General features: G+C 44.1%; 1 protein-coding gene across 3 annotated transcripts in view; it reads left to right on the top strand.

The window, feature by feature from the left end:
* The window catches only part of EPB41L4B (erythrocyte membrane protein band 4.1 like 4B), a 910,607-nt gene that overhangs the window by 30,460 nt on the left and 858,048 nt on the right, over window positions 1-22,099 (top strand). The window lies entirely within an intron of this gene.

Raw genomic sequence — 22,099 nt, 5'->3', positions numbered from 1 at the left:
TGACTCAGAATCGTCGGTGCAGCACTGGATGAAAGATGCAAGGGTCTGTCAGGAGTCCAGAAACTCATTGACCTTTTTACACACACACACACACACACACACACACACACACACACACACACACACTCTACAAGCAAACGGATCACAGGTGAGGGTGGTTACCTTTTTAATAGCCATTCAAACCCCTTTGTGTCAACTTGTGTGCATGTTATCAGGCCAAAATCACCAGGGTATGTAAACTTTTGGTCAGGGTCATTTGGGTAGTTTATGTTGTGATTATGATTTAAAAAGAGTAAACACAGTTGATAATAAATGGCTTCAGCCAAACACTAACCATTAGTGAAAAAGTGTTTTTGTTATCATTCATATTCTCTGAAAAATGGCCAAGAAATCATTAATTCTGCCAGGGTATGTAAACTTATGAGCACAACTGTGTGTGTAGGTAGAGTTAGAGAGACCCATCTCTCTAAAATCTTAATGTGTGTAATTTATTCTATAGAAGAAAAATCTCTCCCCCTCTCCCCCTCTCCCCCTCTCTCCCCCTCTCCCCCTCTCCCCCTCTCCCCCTCTCTCCCTCTCTCCCTCTCTCCCTCTCTCCCTCTCTCCCTCTCTCCCTCTCTCCCTCTCTCCCTCTCTCCCTCTCTCCCTCTCTCCCTCTCTCCCTCCCTCGAGCGCAACGCAGGGAACACCGCGATAACTGCTTTCATTTCAATTGCTGTGTTCCCGCCGCTCAACGTCATATACAGCCCTGGCTGAGGAACTTTGATTAACAGCTCACCCATCCCGGGATTCGACGGGTGATCTGTCCATCACAGCCCCTCCTTCTGGTCCCGGGACTTTATCTGACAGCGAGCGGCAGGGAACACAGCAATTGAAATGAAAGCATTTATCGCTGTGTTCCCTGCGTTGCGCTCTGATCATCCGGGCCATCTTTCCCCTCACTTGTCCTCCATGCCTAACAGTTAGAAGAACCTGATCGCCCCTCTCCTGCCACCGATAAAAGTGATCTTGTGGCGAATCTGCTGCAGAAACCACTTTTATCTGAAAGCGGACCGCCCGCTGAAGAAGAGGATACGGGGGTTATGGCAGCTAGCTATTCCTCTTCAAAATAACAACGTAAAATAACGGCGGGCGGGTCTGTAAGCAGTTAAAAAGCGAGCTGTATGGCTTTCTAATACTTTTAACTGTTTGTATATACAGGCAGTATATGGAGGGAGAAACAGGAAGTGAGGGGAAAGCTACCCCTTGAAAGGGTGCGTGTGCCGTAACTGGCGGCTCCTGCACGCAAGCGCGGGATTGACGTCACGTGGTTCTGGCCAGTCTCCCAGCCGGAGTCCGCGGCCCCGGAAGGAAGACTGGCTAAGATGGATGCGGCCTCCAGCGCGGACGAGGTGGGATTCGCTTGCAGGTAAGTTTCACATGATGTGCTAGTATGTGATGCATACTAGCACATTATGCCTTTACTTTGCAAGGAAGGAAAAAAAGTGAAAAAAAAAAACCAGTTTATTTCCTCTTTAAGAACAAGCCTACAATCTTGTTTGCAACCCGGGGACTACCTGTACTGCAGACTTTTAGGTTGTTCTCATATTAAAAATTCATATTGAAATGTAGCATTGAAATCTGTGTACACATTTTGGAATACTTGGCAGAAGTACCCTTTAAATTGTGGCTTGTGTTTGTTAGGGTTCATAATAAGGCCTCATGTACGCTGGACATTTTGCTAACACTCCTAAACTCTCTTCCTCCTGGCAGTGGCATTTTGGAAGAAAAAACACTTGATGCTTGTAAACTTGTGTAAAAGTGTTTAGGAGCCAAAACTCTGCTGCTACTGGATGCAGTGGCTGTAGGTTTTTTTTTTTTTTCTTGCCTCTAGAAGCACCTAATCGCCTTTAAACACCTGTGTGGTTGCTGAGTAGTCAGCCAGGGCCCATCCAGCCTAATGGGCAGGGAATCAACATAAAGTGAACAAACCCAACTTAGCAGAGTGTTCTCGTGCCTCCTTCAAAAATGTAGCAGCAACTACTCAACGCGTATTAAAACTTAGCCAAATCAGAAAAAGGTGTTGAAGATTGTCAACTTTAAACTTATTCCACATCCTGTGAGTCCATGGGGAAGGGTCTCAGCATGACGACCTTTGTGTTCACTTAATCAATCAGATATGTGGGATCTGGAGGGTGTTGGACGTGAGACTGGGGTCCCCCGCGCTGTTCCTCCACCACGTCCTTGTTTCATTCTTTTGCTCTGTTGCTGTTTGTCAGGAGTAGAGAAGGGAGAGCCATGTGGGTTTTTAGTGTGAGGAGGTAGGGCAAACTCCTGATACCATTCCGGCAGAACCATTACATATCCAATGCTAAACAGAAATCCGGTAGTTCCTCTGGTGTGCGAAGCACTAGCTGTTTTCCTGCGACTGTCACTACTAAGGCGAACGGAAAGCGCCACGTGTATCTGATATCTTTCTCTCTGAGTTTGTCCAGGAGGGGGCGTAGTGCCCTTCTGTTCTTTAATGTGATCTGTGAGAGATCGTGATATAGCATAATGTGTGCCCCGTTGAAAATGATGTGATCATTTCTTCTTGCTCTTCTCATAATATCTTCCTTGAGAGGGAAACTTTGCAAGCAGCAAATTGTCTCTTGGGGGAGCAGTATCCGGACCTCTGGCTCTAAGCGCTCTGTGTGCTCTGACGAATTCTATTTCAGAATCCTCTTGTCTTTCTAGCAGACTGTTAAACACTCTCCTGAGAGTGGGCATTATTTGATCGTTGTCCACGGTTTCAGGGATCCCCCTCACCCTGATATTGTTTCTGCGACCGCAGTTATCAAGATCCTCAAGATGGCGATTCATTTCAATAAATTGTGAAACATGTCTATCAGCTATCCTGTCTAGACTGAGCAGCGCTTTGTCTCTTTGTTTTCCCTGTTCTTCCACTGCTTCCATTTTGTCTGACAGCACTAGAAGATTCGATTTTAAGTCTGATAGCTGCAGAGAATGTCGCTTTTATGTCTGCAGCAAAGCCAGACATATCTGCGTATGTGAGAGGTTTATTGGAGCGCGTTCTGCTCCTACCTGAGCCTTCCATGGCGGACTGCGATGCCTTCACTGAAGTCCTCCTCCTGCAGTGACCGCGCCATCTTGTGTCCCGCCACGTGGCAGTGGTTGTGGCTTTCAGAAGCTCAGAAATGCTTCTAGTTGAGGAGGACGAAGCTGCCGATCGGCGTGTTTTGGCGTGGGAAGTCTGGTGCATCAGTCTGCCCATCTCCCGGTCCAAGCGGGCAAGGTACGAAGCTGTCGGCTGTGTCTTATCACGGAGCTCGGTTAGTGTGCAGCCATCTCGGTCGCTCGCCAGGCCACGCCCCCTTAAACACCTGTGTATGCATGAACACATAGGTTAACCTGCAGGGGCATTTAGAGGCAGGAAAAAAGATGCCCCTAGATGCTGTAGAAAAAATGGCCTAAATGTGTTACAGCACTTAAAAGGTAAATCTATACCACAGAATGACAGTTTGCACATGTAGTGGGTTATTCTTGCGGTGTTTATTACCAGGATAGTGTGGGAAAAGCACTGCCCGCTTTTGATTTTTAAGCTCAGATTTACTGCTGGTTGGCAAGGAAACCCTCTGTACAGAATGTGTTATCTCTGCATGGAAACCTCTCTACCCAAGCAGCTTTTGATCTACCCTGTTCTCCGTTACAGTATCCCTTGCACGTTGGCAAAAGACAGATTTTTTTTTTTTTAACAGATGCATTTTCCCTACTCATGGGAGCCTTTTACTCAGCATTTAACTCCATGGAAAATGCAAACAGTAATGGAGGGCAGGTCACTGGACAACTGGTCTCCATGGGTACAAGAATACACAACAGACTTGGAGCAAATGAACGTTGTTTTTTGATCACCTGCACGTATGGAAAGAAAATGACCTGTGAACCATGTAGAATCTATAAAAATGCTGTGTTCGTTATTTGTGCAAGTATGCAAGTAGCCTGTCTTTGAGTATAAGGCCTCGGGGCTGAGTGGGGGGGGGGCTGAGTGGGGGGGGGGGGGGAAGAGACCATCACTGTGGAGAGGCTGAGTGTGTGTGTGTGTGTGTGTGTGTGTGTGTGTGTGTGTGGGGGGGGGGGGGAGACCATCACTGTGAAGGGGCTGAGTGCGGGGGGGGGGGGGCTGAGTGTGGGGGGGGCCATCACTGTGGGGGCGGGCTGAGTGCGGGGGGGAGAGACCATCACTGCGGGGGGAGACCATCACTGTGGAGGGGCGGAGAGGAGGGGGGACCATCACTGTAGAGGGGCTGAGTGCGGGGGGTGGGACCGTCACTGTGGAGGGGATGAATGCGGGGAGGAGTGGGACCATCACTGTGGAGGGGCTGAGTGCGGGGGGGGGGGGCCATCACTGTGGAGGGGCTGAGTGCAGGCGATCCTGAGTGGGATTTGTTTGCCACTAAAAAGAACTGTGGTTCTGAATAGAAAGTTATACCTACAAAGTTGCCCTGTTGGTCTTCCCTTGTGTTCCTTATGCCTCCTTACTGGAGAGGAGAAGGTTCGGAGTAGACACACACAGTATAGGGACATTTGGCTGTAGTCCCAGCTGCCGACCTCTCAAGTCTACCGCCACTCGCGGGATACTTCCGCACTTGACGTCGTGCGCACGGACACCTGCAAGTGCGGCACGATCTCCTGGCTGAGCCTGCACTGCCACTCGGCCTGAAGCAGGGCTGGACTGGCCTACCGGGATACCGAGAAATTTCACGGTAGGCCGCCTGCCCTGAGGCCGCTTTGAGCTGCGGCTGCAGCTGTGCCCAGGGCTGATCTAAATGCAGAGTCCTTCTCTCAATGGCGGAAATATAGGGGTCACTGAGGTCACCATGGCGACCGGGCCCCATGCTGCAGGGGACCCTTGAGGACCCCCCTGTATATCTATAGGAGCAGGGCGGCTGAGACTGTCACACTGATCTAAAGTGAAAGCAGTGTGTGCTGTGCTCTTTGTCTCCCCCTACAGTGCAGTACCTGGCAGGAAGAGGTAAGGTAAAGCACTGCTGTTTTTGAAAAGGCTGTGTGTGTGTGTGTGTGTGTGTGTATATATACACACACACACACACAGTGTGTGTTTAGATGCAGTGGCGGCCCGTGCATTAAGGGTGCCGCCCCCTCTCATGCATTGCATGAATCTATCCATGGCCACCGCTGCCACCCCCTATTCAGGGGCTCGGAGGAAAGGGCCCGGTCAGGGGGGCCCTTCATGGTTTCTTGCATCGGGGCCCCGAGGGTTCTAGTTACGCCACTGCCTCCTCTCCCTCCGTTTGTGTAATCACAAACAGCGGGTGTCTCCCGCTGTGTCATGCAGCTGCAGTCTTAACTGTTCGGTGGCCGTCCACTGTAACAAAGCCCTGCCTCCTCATCCATGGTAGACAGAACACTGTTTCAATTTCCCAGCATTGTATCAGTGTTCCGTTGACCATCTATCACAGGCGAGGAGGCGAGGCTTTGTTACAGTGGATGGCCACCGAACAGTTAATCTGCATGACACACCCGCTGTGTGTAAACAAGGCACTGATGAGGCTGCATTGATGGCCTCAGTGAGACTGCATTGTTGGCACTGATGAGGCTGCAAATGGGCACAGTGAGGCTACATTGTCACTGATGAGGCTGCAGATGGACACAGTGTGACACAACATTATCTTTTAAAGTATTATTTTCTTTATTATAATATTTTACTATGAATGTTAGGTGTGTGTGTGTGGAGTTTGCATGTTCTCCCTGTGCCTGCATGGATTTACTCTGGATTCCTCCCACATTCTAAAGGCATGCTGGTAGGTTAATTAGCTCCTGTCTAGACTGGCCCTACTATGTGTATGAATGTGAGTTGGGGACCTTAGATTGTAAGCTCCTTGAGAGCAGGGACTGCTGTGAATATCCAATCCTATATATGTAAAGCGCTGCATGAATTGTAAATAAATATAGTGGAACAAACTTGCCTTGGCGCAGAGGTGTCCAACAATGAGGCCCAACACAAAATCATAAACTTGCTTAAAAATGTAGATTTTTTTTTTTTTGGGAATTTCCTGTAAAAATATGTTTACACTTGGCGAACACATGCAGCCGAAAAAAAAATTTGACAGTGTCTCTCTATGGGACTTTTATAAGTTTTAACCAATAGAAATGTATTCTGAAGTGACAGGATTAGATGTTTAGACCGTTTTTTTAATTTTTTAAATTTTTTTTTTTATATATACTGTTCCTAAAGTGGATGTAAACCTGATTCATGGAATTTGAGCTGGGTACATTTCTGTAGTGTTTTCTTATCACTTTCCAAAGAACTAAATCCTGTAGCTGTCTTTTTCTCTATATCTCTGTTATCAGCCTGATAACTTCTTACACATTGAGATAGAAGTGTGTGTTGGGCCCCTTTCACATGTGTAGACCATTCAGATCCGCCTGTCAGTTTTTTCAGGTGGATCTGAATGGGTGCTCCGTGCACCTCTATGGCGCGTCGGATGTCAGCGGTGACATGTCCACTGACATCCGATCTGCCCTGATCCGCTCCGCAAAATCTAGACGGATGCAAACCCTATTTTCCATCCGTCTATCGGATCGGATGAAAACTGACAGGCATTATCCGACCCCCCCCCCCCTCTGACAGGTCCGTCCCTGCACAGAGTGCAGAGGCGGACTTGTCATCCGCTGGCTCAGCGGGGATCAACGGAGCGATCCCCGCTGAGCAAGCGGAGGAGTAAAAACTGATCCGTAGGTCTGAAAGGGGCCTAAGAGCAGAGATCTATACATTCCTTTCTTCCTGCCTATGAGGAGAAGGGGGTGTGTGCGCCTTTCCTCCAATCAGCTGTCTTGGCTGTCTGCCCAGGCTTCTCTGCAGTGTTAACCAGGAAGAAAAAATTTCCTAACAGGAAGAGCACTTTCAAAAGGATATACAGTATCTCACAAAAGTAAGTACACTCCTCACGTTTTTGTAAATATTTTATTATATCTTTTCATGTGACAACACTGAAGAAATGACACTTTGCTACAATGTAAGGTAGTGAGTGTACAGCTTGTATAACAGTGTAAATTTGCTGTCCCCCTCAAAAAAACTCAACACACAGCCATTAATGTCTAAACCTCTGGCAACAAAAGTGAAAATGTCCAAATTGGGCACAATTATCCATTTTCCCTCCCCAATGTCATGTGACTTGTTAGTGTTACAAGGTCTCGGTGTGAATGGGGAGCAGGTGTGTTAACCACTTGCCAACCGTGTCACGTAGATATACTGTGGCACAATGGCTCTCCTGGGTGAAATACTAAGTTGGAAAAAACTATATGGGTCCTCTCCTAGTCAATCCTATCCCCACACAGTTAGAACACAGTCAGGGAACACACAATTAACCCCTTGATCACCCCCTATTAACCCCTTCCCTGCCAGTGACCTTTACATAGTAATCAGTGCAATTTTTTTAGCACTGATCACTGTATAAATGCCAATGGTCCTAAAAAAGTGTCAAAAGTCTCCGATCTGCCTGTCCGCAATATCGCAGTACCGCTAAAAATTGCAGATCACCGCCATTACTAGTAAAAAAAAAAATTAAAATAATAAAAATGCCATAAATCTTTCCCATAGTTTTCAAGATGGTATAACTTTTGCGCAAACCAATCAATAAACGCTTATTGCCAATTATTTTTTTTTTTTTTACCAAAAATATGTAGAAGAATAGAATATATATTGCCCTAAACTGATGAAGAAATCGTTTTTTTTTTTTTTTTTTTTTTTTAAATTGGGGCTATTTATTATAGCAAAAAAAAAAAAAAAAATCAAATGCCGCCAAAAGAAAGCGCTATTTGTGGGGAAAAAAAGGACACAGATTTTGTTTGGGTACAGCATCGAACGACCGCAATTGTCAGTTAAAACGACGCAGTGCCAAATTGTAAAAAGTGCTCTGGTCAGGAAGGGGGTAAAATCTTCTGGGGCTGAAGTGGTTGAATTTGGTGTTATTGCTCTCACTCTCTCTTACTGGTCACTGGAAGTTCAACATGGCATCTCAGGTTCCACTCAGAACAGGCCTTGACATGGTCAACCAAAGAAGTTGACTGACTGCACTTGCTCAGCATCATATCCAGAGGTTTGTCTTTGGTAAATGGAGGTATGAGTGCTGCCAGAATTGCTGCAGAGGTTAAAGGGATAGGAGGGTCAGCTTGTCAGTGCTCAGACCATACGCCACACGCTGCGTCAAATTGGTCTGCATGGTTGTCGTCCCAGAAGGAAGCCTCTTCTAAAGGTGATCCACAAGTAAGCCCACAAACACTTTGCCTAAGACAAGCAGAATAAGGACATGGATTACTGAAACCATGTCCTGTGGTCTGATGAGACTAAGATAAACTTATTTGGTTCAGATGGCGTCAAGCCTGTGTGGTGGCAACTAGGTGAGGAGTACAAAGACAAGTGTGCCTTGCCTACAGTCAAGCATGCTGGTGGGAGTGTCATGGTTTGGGGCTGCATGAGTGCTGCTGGCATTGGAAAGCTACAGTTCATTGAGGGAATCGTGATTTCCAACATGTACTGCAACATACTGCAGCAGAGCATGATCCCCTCCCTTTGGGGTCATTATGTTGGAATACTGCCCTGTGACCCAGTCTCCAAACACCTTGCTAAAGAATCTGAGGGTAAAGGTGATTGATTGACTGGCCAAGCATGTCTCCAGACTTAAAGCCTATTGAACATCTGTGGGGCATCATCAAACGGAAGGTGGATGAGAGCAAGGTCTCTAACATCCACCAGCTCCGTGATGTTGTCATGGAGGAGTGAAGCTCTGGTGAACTCCATGCCCAAGAGGTTTAACCACTTAAGGACCGCCTAACGCCGATTTACGTCGGCAAGGCGGCACGGGCAGGCAAAATCACGTACATGTACGTGATTTGCCTCTCGCGGGTGGGGGGTCCGATCGGACCCCCCCCCGGTGCCCGAAGCGGTCCCGTTCTGTTCCCCGGCGATCCGAGATGAGGGGGAGGCCATCCGTTCGTGGCCCCCCCCTCGCGATCGCCGCCGGCCAATGGGAACACTCCTTTGCTGCTGTATGCTAAACAGCAGCAAAGGAAATGATGTCATCTCCCCTCGGCTCGGTATTTTCCGTTCCAGCGCCGAGGGGAGAAGACATCAATGTGAGTGCACAACACACTACACACACAGTAGAACATGCCAGGCATACAAAACACCCCGATCCCCCCCCCCCTGTCACAAACTGACACCAGCAGGTTTTTTTTTTTTTTTTTTTTTTTTTTTTCTGATTACTGCATGGTGTCAGTTTGTGACAGTTACAGTGTTGGGACAGTGAGTATTACCCCCCTTTAGGTCTAGGATACCCCCCTAACCCCCCCTAATAAAGTTTTAACCCCTTGATCACCCCCTGTCACCAGTGTTGCTAAGCGATCATTTTTCTGATCGCTGTATTAGTGTCGCTGGTGACGCTAGTTAGTGAGGTAAATATTTAGGTTCGCCGTCAGCGTTTTATAGTGACAGGGACCCCCCATATACTACCTAATAAATGTTTTAACCCCTTGATTGCCCCCTAGTTAACCCTTTCACCACTGATCACCGTATAACCGTTACGGGTGACGCAGGTTAGTTCGTTTATTTTTTATAGTGTCAGGGCACCCGCCGTTTATTACCGAATAAAGGTTTAGCCCCCTGATCGCCCGGCGGTGATATGCGTCGCCCCAGGCAGCGTCAGATTAGCGCCAGTACCGCTAACACCCACGCACGCAGCATGCGCCTCCCTTAGTGGTATAGTATCTGATCGGATCAATATCTGATCTGATCAGATCTATACTAGCGTCCCCAGCAGTTTAGGGTTCCCAAAAACACAGTGTTAGCGGGATCAGCCCAGATACCCGCTAGCACCTGCGTTTTGCCCCTCCGCCCAGCCCACCCAAGTGCAGTATCGATCGATCACTGTCACTTACAAAACACTAAACGCATAACTGCAGCGTTCGCAGAGTCAGACCTGATCCCTGCGATCGCTAACCGTTTTTTTGGTAGCATTTTGGTGAACTGGCAAGCAAGCACCAGGCAGCGTCAGGTTAGCGCCAGTACCGCTAACACCCACGCACGCACCGTACACCTCCCTTAGTGGTATAGTATCTGATCGGATCAATATCTGATCCGATCAGATCTATACTAGCGTCCCCAGCAGTTTAGGGTTCCCAAAAACGCAGTGTTAGCGGGATCAGCCCAGATACCTGCTAGCACCTGCGTTGTGCCCCTCCGCCCGGCCCAGCCCAGCCCACCCAAGTGCAGTATCGATCGATCACTGACACTTACAAGGCACTAAACGCATAACTGCAGCGTTCGCAGAGTCAGGCCTGATCCCTGCGATCGCTAACAGTTTTTTTGGTAGCATTTTGGTGAACTAGCAAGCACCGGCCCCAGGCAGCGTCAGGTTAGCGCCAGTACCACTAACACCCACGCACGCAGCATACGCCTCCTTTAGTGGTATAGTATCTGAACGGATCAATATCTGATCCGATCAGATCAGATCTATACTAGCGTCCCCAGCAGTTTAGGGTTCCCAAAAACGCAGTGTTAGCGGGATCAGCCCAGATACCTGCTAGCACCTGCGTTTTGCCCCTCCGCCCGGCCCAGTCCAGCCCACCCAAGTGCAGTATCGATCGATCACTGTCACTTACAAAACACTAAACGCATAACTGCAGCGTTCGCAGAGTCAGGCCTGATCCCTGCGATCGCTAACAGTTTTTTTGGAAGCTTTTTATTGAACTGGCAAGCACCAGCGGCCTAGTACACCCCGGTCGTAGTCAAACCAGCACTGCAGTAACACTTGGTGACGTGGCGAGTCCCATAAGTGCAGTTCAAGCTGGTGAGGTGACAAGCACAAGTAGTGTCCCGCTGCCACCAAAAAGACAAACACAGGCCCGTCGTGCCCATAGTGCCCTTCCTGCTGCATTCGCCAATCCTAATTGGGAACCCACCACTTCTGCAGCGCCCGTACTTCCCCCATTCACATCCCCCAACGAAATGCAGTCGGCTGCATGAGAGGCATTTTTATGTGCTCCCGAGTACCCCTACCCAACGAACCCCCCCCAAAAAGATGTTGTGTCTGCAGCAAACGCGGATATAGGCGTGACACCCGCTATTATTGTCCCTTCTGTCCTGACAATCCTGGTCTTTGCATTGGTGAATGTTTTGAACACTACCATACACTAGTTGAGTATTAGCGTAGGGTACAGCATTGCACAGACTAGGCACACTTTCACAGGGTCTCCCAAGATGCCATCGCATTTTGAGAGACCCGAACCTGGAACCGGTTACAGTTATAAAAGTTAGTTACAAAAAAAGTGTAAAAAAAAAAAAAATATATATAAAATAAAAAAAAATAGTTGTCGTTTTATTGTTCTCTCTCTCTCTATTCTCTCTCTCTATTGTTCTGCTCTTTTTTTACTGTATTCTATTCTGCAGTGTTTTATTGTTATTGTTATTGTTATTATGTTTTATCATGTTTGTTTTTCAGGTATGTAATTATTTATACTTTATTGTTTACTGTGCTTTATTGTTAACCATTTTTTTGTCTTCAGGTACGCCATTCACAACTTTGAGTGGTTATACCAGAATGATGCCTGCAGGTTTAGGTATCATCTTGGTATCATTCTTTTCAGCCAGCGGTCGGCTTTCATGTAAAAGCAATCCTAGCGGCTAATTAGCCTCTAGACTGCCTTTACAAGCCGTGGGAGGGAATGCCCCCCCCCCCCACCGTCTTCCGTGTTTTTCTCTGGCTCTCCTGTCTCAACAGGGAACCTGAGAATGCAGCCGGTGATTCAGCCAGCTGACCATAGAGCTGATCAGAGACAAGAGTGGCTCCAAACATCTCTATGGCCTAAGAAACCGGAAGCTACGAGCATTTTATGACTTAGATTTCGCCGGATGTAAATAGCGCCATTGGGAAATTGGGGAAGCATTTTATCACACCGATCTTGGTGTGGTCAGATGCTTTGAGGGCAGAGGAGAGATCTAGGGTCTAATAGACCCCAATTTTTTCAAAAAAGAGTACCTGTCACTACCTATTGCTATCATAGGGGATATTTACATTCCCCGAGATAACAATAAAAATGATTAAAAAAAAAAAAAATGAAAGGAACAGTTTAAAAATAAGATAAAAAAGCAAAAAAATAATAAAGAAAAAAAAAAAAAAAAAAAAAAAAGCACCCCTGTCGCCCCCTGCTCTTGCGCTAAGGCGAACGCAAGCGGCGGTCTGTCGTCAAACGTAAACAGCAATTGCACCATGCATGTGAGGTATCGCCGCGAAGGTCAGATCGAGGGCAGTAATTTTTGCAGTAGACCTCCTCTGTAGATCTAAAGTGGTAACCTGTAAAGGCTTTTAAAGGCTTTTAAAAATGTATTTATTTTGTTGCCACTGCACGTTTGTGCGCAATTGTAAAGCATGTCATGTTTGGTATCCATGTACTCGGTCTAAGATCATCTTTTTTATTTCATCAAACATTTGGGCAATATAGTGTGTTTTAGTGCATTAAAATTTAAAAAAGTGTGTTTTTTCCCCAAAAAATGCGTTTGAAAAATCGCTGCGCAAATACTGTGTGAAAAAAAAAAATGAAACACCCACCATTTTAATCTGTAGGGCATTTGCTTTAAAAAAATATATAATGTTTGGGGGTTCAAAGTAATTTTCTTGCAAAAAAAAAAAAACTTTTTCATGTAAAAAATAAGTGTCAGAAAGGGCTTTGTCTTCAAGTGGTTAGAAGAGTGGGTGATGTGTGACATAAGCTTCTAAATGTTGTGCATAAAATGCCAGGACAGTTCAAAACCCCCCCAAATGACCCCATTTTGGAAAGTAGACACCCCAAGCTATTTGCTGAGAGGCATGTCGAGTCCATGGAATATTTTATATTGCGACACAAGTTGCGGGAAAGAGACAAATTTTTTTTTTTTTTTTTTTTTTTTTGCACAAAGTTGTCACTAAATGATATATTGCTCAAACATGCCATGGGAATATGTGAAATTACACCCCAAAATACATTCTGCTGCTTCTCCTGAGTACGGGGATACCACATGTGTGAGACTTTTTGGGAGCCTAGCCGTGTACGGGACCCCGAAAACCAAGCACCGCCTTCAGGCTTTCTAAGGGGCGTGAATTTTTGATTTCACTCTTCACTGCCTATCACAGTTTCGGAGGCCATGGAATGCCCAGGTGGCACAAAACCCCCCCAAATGACCCCATTTTGGAAAGTAGACACCCCAAGCTATTTGCTGAGAGGTATAGTGAGTATTTTGCAGACCTCACTTTTTGTCACAAAGTTTTGAAATTTGAAAAAAGAAAAAAAAAAAAAGTTTTTTCTTGTCTTTCTTCATTTTCAAAAACAAATGAGAGCTGCAAAATACTCACCATGCCTCTCAGCAAATAGCTTGGGGTGTCTACTTTCCAAAATGGGGTCATTTGGGGGGGGTTTGTGCCACCTGGGCATTCCATGGCCTCCGAAACGGTGTTAGGCAGTGAAGAGTAAAATCAAAAATTCACGCCCTTAAAAACGCTGAAGGCGGTGATTGGTTTTCGGGGCCCCGTACGCGGCTAGGCTCCCAAAAAGTCCCACACATGTGGTATCCCCATACTCAGGAGAAGCAGCTAAATGTATTTTGGGGTGCAATTCCACATAGGCCCATGGCCTGTGTGAGCAATATATCATTTAGTGACAACTTTGTGCAAAAAAAAAAAAAAAAAAAAGTGTCACTTTCCCGCAACTTGTGTCAAAATATAAAATATTCCATGGACTCAATATGCCTCTCAGCAAATAGCTTGGGGTGTCTACTTTCCAAAATGGGGTCATTTGGGGGGGGGTTGTGCCACCTGGGCATTCCATGGCCTCCGAAACTGTGATAGGCAGTGAAGAGTGAAATCAAAAAGTTACACCCTTAGAAATCCTGAAGGCGGTGATTGGTTTTCGGGGTCCCATACGCGGCTAGGCTCCCAAAAAGTCCCACACATGTGGTATCCCCGTACTCAGGAGAAGTAGCTGAATATATTTTGGGGTGCAATTCCACATAGGCCCATGGCCTGTGTGAGCAATATATCATTTAGTGACAACTTTTTGTAAATATTTTTTTTTTTTTTTTTTTTTGTCATTATTCAATCACTTGGGACAAAAAAAATAAATATTCAATGGGTTCAACATGCCTATCAGCAATTTCCTTGGGGTGTCTACTTTCCAAAATGGGGTCATTTGGGGGGGTTTTGTACTGCCCTGCCATTTTAGCACCTCAAGAAATGACATAGGCAGTCATAAACTAAAAGCTGTGTAAATTCCAGAAAATGTACCCTAGTTTGTAGACGCTATAACTTTTGCGCAAACCAATAAATATACGCTTATTGACATTTTTTTTACCAAAGACATGTGGCCGAATACATTTTGGCCTAAATGTATGACTAAAATTGAGTTTATTGGATTTTTTTTATAACAAAAAGTAGAAAATATCATTTTTTTTCAAAATTTTCGGTCTTTTTCCGTTTATAGCGCAAAAAATAAAAACTGCAGAAGTGATCAAATACCATCAAAAGAAAGCTCTATTTGTGGGAAGAAAAGGACGCAAATTTCGTTTGGGTACAGCATTGCATAACCGCGCAATTAGCAGTTAAAGCGACGCAGTGCCAAATTGGAAAAAGACCTCTGGTCCTTAGGCAGCATAATGGTCCGGGGCTCAAGTGGTTAAGACAGTGCTGTAAAATAATGATGGCCACACAAAACATTGACACTTTGGGCACAATTTTGGACATTTTCCCTTAGGGGTGTACTCACTTTTGTTGCTTGCGGTTTAGACTTTAATGACTGTGTGTTTTTTTTTTTTTTTTTTTTTTTTGAGGGGACAGCAAATTTACACGGATATACAAGCTGTACACTCACTAGTTTACATTGTAGCAAAGTGTCATTTCTTTCTTCAGCGTTGTCACATGAAAAGATATAATATATTTACAAAAATGTGAGGGGTTTACTTACTTTTGTGAGATACTGTATATAGATGAAGACAGCAGATATACATGTAAAACTTGTGTAGGGAGATTAGTTTCATCCCTGTGTATATGTGAGGGTTTACATCCACTTTTTTTTTTTTTTTTAAAACCTTGTGTATTCAATAATTATTGTGATTTTACATTTTGGAATGTCAAAGTCCCATATACAGCTTTGAGTTGTCTAGTTGCAGGTTACGGGGATATTGGCACTTCCCCTTTGAAATGACTCCCATATTTTAGTTTTGAACAGATCCCCCTGCTTGCAGGATGGAATGGATGTCACTTTTGTGACATCTGTGCTGATTTAGTTTTTGTCCACATTTTGACAGCTGAAGTTTGCTGACCCATGTTAAACCTATGGGATGCTGGATGTAAACCAACTTGTTCATTTCCATCAGGCTACTTCCAATCCATCACGTTCAGGTCCTGAACAACTGGAAGAGGATGCAGCCCTTTTTCGTGTGTGTGTGGTTTTATTTATTTTTATTTTTTTTATTTTTTGTAAGGACTCAAGGTTGGTGGATTTAATTGGATACTGCCTGGTAGACCAGATCAGAAAGCCTGTGTGAAAGGACCCTTAAGCTGACCCTAGGTTGATTGAAATTCAACTGGTTCAGCAGGGACTGTCTTTCTTCCCTATTATTTATTTTATTGTGTATAGTTGTGCATTGTGTGTGGATTTTTAAATGGTAAAATGAGGGCACCATTTTTAGTTTTTCACCAGGCCATGAAGGCCAGCCCATAATTTGATGACTGTTAAACAATACTCCATGGTCAGAACTACCCTCTAATTTCAGGTACTCCAGTTTTAATTTGTGTTGTGACATATATTTTGTGAGTGTCAGTAGTTGCCTGTTGTCTTGAAGGTTCATATCAAGCCACTCCAGTTTTTCTACAGTGATGTATATTTATATTTTAAAGGTTATGTTTTTACAAACCTGCCCAGTGATTGGCGTTTGGCCTAGAAACACCCATGATTTCAAATGCCCTTTGATTACAGTATAAGATTTAGGGCAGCATTTGTTTATGATGAGATGGCTTTATACCAACTACTGTTCCAGTAGGGTGGATCCCACTTTAGCTTTGTGTAGCCAACAAGAATAATAAATGTAGCTTGTTAAAAATAAAAGTAAATTATATATGTAAATGCCTATTAATTCTCAGTGACTAAGACAAAGGTGACTGTTTTATGACACCACGTGTGTGTGTGTGTGTGTGTGTGTGTTTGCCCAAAAAAAAAACAATCTGCAGTCAGAATGCAAGCTCACTGACCACCTATTACTGGCCACATGTCACTTTAGGGTTCATTAGTTGCAAGGGGATTAAGGAAGGGATGTGTCCAAGTCACCTCCAGCTCTCAAGGTACAACTGTTTACTTATTAACCAATTTTAATGCCTAGTTTACTATTTTTCTTTGGATTCTTCAACTCCTTGTTGTCTTTATAAAAGCAATGCATCCAGATTGGTGCAACCCAAGGTAAAACCTTAGGAGCAGTTCCTTGCCCCCACGCTGTAAGGACAGCCTGAAATGTTGCTTCAGGCACTGGATCCTGCTTAAGTGCTCATCTTGGCACTTTGTGCAACGTGTGTAGTTAGCCAGTGAATGTTTTACAGGTCCTGAGCTGTGGGCCACCCCAAACCCTGAAGACCCCGCTGGGGGGGTATGCCAATTGTGATGGGTGAAGCTTGGATCCTAAATAGGGACCAGCATCATAGACCGGTAAGGCAGGTTTACCCTGCATTGGACCAATATGGTAGTCTCATTTATTATAAGTTTCTTGAATAGTATTTTTTATGTAAAAACTGTCAGAAAACCAGGAATTGTGTTTGCAAGCTTTGGCATGGTAACTTTTCAAACCTGGGGGTAAAAATTCCACAGCTTGTTCTCAGGTGGATGACTAGGTGTTACGTCACACCCCAGGTCACACAATTACCACCGCTTTCACTAAGAGCTCCTTATAAGGTACCCAAGCACTTCCTACCACCCTTTTGCAACAAGAGCTTTGCTACAGGATTGGCACCTGGGTTGCTGCGTTTTCCTTCAGGGACAAGCTTACCTCATTTCTTCATTCCACAAGGGAATACCCTCACTGATGGCAGTAGCAGAAACCTGGCGCAAGGTAACCACTGCAAAAGCTCAGTAAACATTCACTCTATCAGTGGCCTGCAAAACACTTAAACTGCTCAGAGAGAGGATGCTTCGCTTATATTGGAGCACCACCCTATTTTTGTCAGACTTTTTCGAATGTATAACTGGAATAATACTTTCCAGAGCCGAAAGCCCAAGCACCTTCACCCTTGCAGCCTCTGCTTAAGTGAAATGCCCTCCTCTTATTCACCTGATGGTATAGCTACAGCAATATGCTTGTCAACGTAGATCTGCTCACTTTTGTTGTGCGCAAAAGCTTTGGCATTGTTGCACTCAATACATCATACATCCTGTAGCTCAGAGCAATAGAGCTAGCTCTGAATCAACTATAGTACCTTGTTCCACCCCCCCGGGTTACAATCAGACTGTGCCAGATTTTATGGAGTGGGGTAGGCTTGTAGGGGTATGCCCAGCAAAGGTTTGCCAGTGTCCAATCACTTGATAGTAGCAGCCTACAACCCATGGTCTATGGATATCCATCCTGTGTATGCCTAGATATGGATTTTTCAGCTAAGTCCTCATTGACATATTATTATTATTATTATTATTATTATTATTATTATTATTATTATTATTATTATTATTAATATTATTATTCAGATGCACAAACACAGTTGCTCCTACTAATGTGACAGTTGTGTGGGTTAGCTGCCCTGAATGCACATGGTCTTTGATCAGGCCTGTTTACGCATTCAAACACCTGTCACATTAGAATGAAGTGGCTGTGTATGTGCAGCTGCTGCATCCTAATGGACTACAATGGGCTGCCTGCACGCAGCACCTGTAAACCAAAGACAATATACAGGCCTTGGGCCCTATGTGAATGAGGCTCAAGTCAAAATTCCTCTCCTTTTTTATGTTGCTTTTCAAAAAGAAGCTGTCCTGCAGATGTATCGGTGGCAAGGATGAGACAAACCATTTACCACTCACAGGGGTGATTTACAATGATCAGCTTTTTTTCCCCAAAAGGAAAAAAAATGGTTTGCTGTAACTGCTTAATTGTTAGCTGGAACTTTTGGTTTCAATTTGTTAGATAAATTAACACCCCCCCCCCCCTTTTTTGTGAAAAAAGGTGCTTAATTACATGGTTTGAACCTATTAACATGTTTGATGGTGTACAAAGACAGCATAGGCAAATGGAATTGTCACAAAATTTCATTTAAGTTTCTGGTTCAGGACAACAGGACAAAGTCCAGGTACAAAGCTTTGTGGTAACAATCAGTACAGTTGTTAAACCGTCACTGACATATGTCAATAATGTTTCTTCACCTAGGTTCAACACAACAAACTATCATGAGCTGAGCAACATAATCTTAAAGCGTTTTGTTAGCCCATAAAAAAAAAAAAAAAAACTGTTTCTCTTCCTTTTAAAGCATGTTATACAGCAAAGTGCTTGTGCTGTGTCATTTGGCCCCCTGTATACCCTAAAAAATCTGGCTGATCCTGCTTGACTATGCCCCCCCCCCCTCCTACAAACAGACCACGATAATCATGGCTGCTGAGCCCCTGATATCGTGGACTGTTTGCGTGATTCTGTCAGTCGCAGCTCTCCTGTCTGCAGCTCTCCCTTTATCTGTGTCCTGTGTCCTCCCCCCCCCCCCCCCCCCGCTCCTCTTTATCTGCTATAAAGTGTTCCTATTTCCTCTGTACCTTACTAACATGTGTCCCTATGCCTGTTTAATGTAAAAAAATTAGCCGATCTGTACCTTTTTTATATGAGCGCGGTTCCAGGCGCTCAGCTTATTGTCGGCTCTCTGTCTCTTCTTTCCCCCTCCTTTTGAAGATGCATGGTTTTTCATGCCTGAGGGTCACTTTGTGGCCACTACTATCTGATGAGCGCTTTGATATACCACTTCAGGTGAAGCATGAATAAGAAAGCATGTGCACTTTATTAAGTGGTGATTGGATCTACTAAGAAGAGTTTTTTTGTGTTTTTCTTCTCATTATCTGAGGACATTTGATTTGTTGCCCTGGATTCACTTTATTGTAACCATAGCATATTTATTGTTCATGCACTGGAGCACTTTAATACATGTATAATCTATAGGTTCACATTTAATTTTTTAATATATTGCACTAATGATGCGCCCTATATTGTTTTGTCATATTGTCTATTAGTAATCTTACTAATTTAGGAGAAGCATCAGGTAGGTAGAGTACACGTTTGTATATTTTTTGGCGCCGTGCCCATTAATTATTTATTCAATCTGTTTACCAAATTAATTTGCCTCACTCATGTTCGGCAAAATGAGCTTAGCCCTGAGGTTAGTAAATCCACCAACGGCAATCTCCAGGCCACATTTTTATAAGCCAAGCAGCACATCTATTACAGGGGAAGAAAGGGGAAAAATCCAATAGTGTAATATGTAAAACCACCTTTTTAATTCAAATAATTGTCCCACATGCCAGAAAGTATAAAAAAAGCTTTGAGGTAAAATAACATCATGGTCGTGAGCAAATAAATACCAGTAGTCAGGAAGCTAACAAGCTGCGTCTCACCCAACCGCTGGTCCATCTCTGCCAGATTGACGCTTCCGGTAGACTGTGATGGCTGTACGCCGCATGGCAGCCTCTATTTTAAAGACTATTTTATGCTAATTATTAACCCATTTGGCATAAACACGGACTAATGTCAAACACTAGAGCCCAAGCCCTGGTCATATCCCTCACAGAATATACACTCCTGTATTGATAACACCTTAATTCTGCAATTATGTAAATAACATTTTACAATGTGGCCCGCTAATACAATCACATATATGCAATAGAATCATACTATCCATACTCTCTCTATAATCTCTAGCAATACTAAAAGTGAATGTCATAAGTGAAATGACTAACCATTCATGTCTCTGCAACATAAATGCATACTGAAATAAAGTTGTAACATTTGAAATCATTTTATTAAAACCATTAAAAATGTAATCGGAGACTGTTATCTTAAAATATAAATTAACCACTTCAGCCCCGGAAGAATTTACCCCCTTCCTGACCGGACCATTTTTTGTGATATGGCACTGCATCGCTTGAACTGATTGCACAGAAAACAAAATTCCTTTTTCCCCCCCCCCCACAAATAGAGCTTGCTTTTGGTGGTATTTGATCACCTCTGCGGTTTTATTTTTTGCGCTATAAACAAAAAAAGACAGACTATTTTGAAAAAAAGTTATATTTTTTTACTTTTTGCTATAATAAATATCCTCCAAAAAGATATAAAAAAAACTAATTTCTTCATCAGTTTAGGCCAATATGTATTCTACATATTTTTGGTGAAAAAAAAAAATCGCTATTTATTTTTTTTTTATTGGGACTCCGACATTGCGGCCGACAGATCGGACACTTTTCACACTATTTTGGGACCACTGACATTTATACAGCAATCAGAGCTATAACTAGCCCTTGATTACTGTATAAATGTCACTGGCAGGGACGGGGTTAACACTAGGGGGTGATCAAGGGGTTAAATGTGTGTCCTAGGGAGTGATTCTAACTGTGGGAGATGGGACTGCCTGTGGGAGGCAACCAATGGTGGTTCAGGCAGTAGGAACAACAGATCGCTCTCCCCACCCCTGACAGTACGGAGGTCCGTCTGTTTACATTGACAGATCTCCATTCTCTCCTTCTCAGGAGTGGGTAGCCAACGGCCACGCGCACGGGCTCCTACGTCACATGGCGCGCGCCCTATACAGCTAAGGCGATTCACGCAGGAGTGCCATTCTGCCGTCGTAACGGTCAGCAAGTGGTTAATGATCACTAATAAAGCAATTAAAATCAAATTCAATATTAAAGTGGAACTCCACCCAAATTGACACGCTCAGCTTATCTGCCTTCTCCTCCTCCACTCCCCCCTTCTACGGTGCCACATTGGGGGGGGGGGGAGGTGAGCGGGTACCCGCTCTCATTTCCACCACCACCGAGCCATTTACAAAGTGCGGCGCGCTATGTGCAGTTGGGGACTGGCTGTAAAGCTGCAAGGCTTCACTGCCGGCTTCCCTTACAAGCAATGGCAGCGACAGCACTTGAGAGCTGGGATGCTGACATTGCTGGATTCCTGGACAGGTAAGTGTCCTAAAGTTAAGTCAGCAGCTACAGTATGTGTTGCTGCTGACTTTTTTTAAATTTTTTCTGATCGAGCCTAGAGCTCCTCTTAAAGTCCCCTTGTAGCTAATGTGTTCAATAAAAAAATCCATTATGTTGTACTGTATATGTATTGTGTTGCTTTTATTATGTGGGACGCACTAAAAGACCCCTGAAGAGAGAAAAAAAAAAACACACATTGTGGAAAACATTGCGAATATTAGAAGTGGTTACAGACAACACAGTGTGGCATTACATTTTAGGATTGTCCATGATAGGGACCCTACAGGACTAAAATTATTGGGGTAGATTGTGTGTATCCTACATGGAGGAGATCAAATCGTATTGGGGATCTTTCACAAAGAGAAACCAGTGTGCCGTTACATTTTAAGACGGTCCATGATAGGGACCCTACAGGACTACAATTCTTGGGGGTAAATTGTGTTTACTCCACAGGGGTCAAATCAGTTTAGGGATCTTTCACAAAGACAAACCAAGTAGATTTTTTTTTTTTTTTTTTATTGAACACATTTGTTTTTAAGGGGACTTAATATTGAATTATATTTAAATTGCTTTATTAGCGATTTATGTTTTTATATTTTTAAGTTAACCTTCTCTGATTAAATTTTTTTAATTTAACGATTTCAAATATAAAAGTTTTAGGTATGCATTTTGGTTTCAGGGACTTGAATGGTTAGTCATTTCACTTATAATGGTCACTTTTAGTATTGCTAGAGATTATATACAGAAGGGATACGTATGATTATATTGCAAATATGTGATTATTTAGCGGGCCACATTGTAACATGTTTCATAATTGCAGAATGAAGGTGTATATTATGTGATGGATATGACCAGGGCTGGCGCTTGG

This window comes from Aquarana catesbeiana, linkage group LG05 (assembly GCF_042186555.1).
Source record: "Aquarana catesbeiana isolate 2022-GZ linkage group LG05, ASM4218655v1, whole genome shotgun sequence".
NCBI lineage: Eukaryota > Metazoa > Chordata > Amphibia > Anura > Ranidae > Aquarana > Aquarana catesbeiana.
This window is presented reverse-complemented; position numbering and strand designations above follow the sequence as displayed.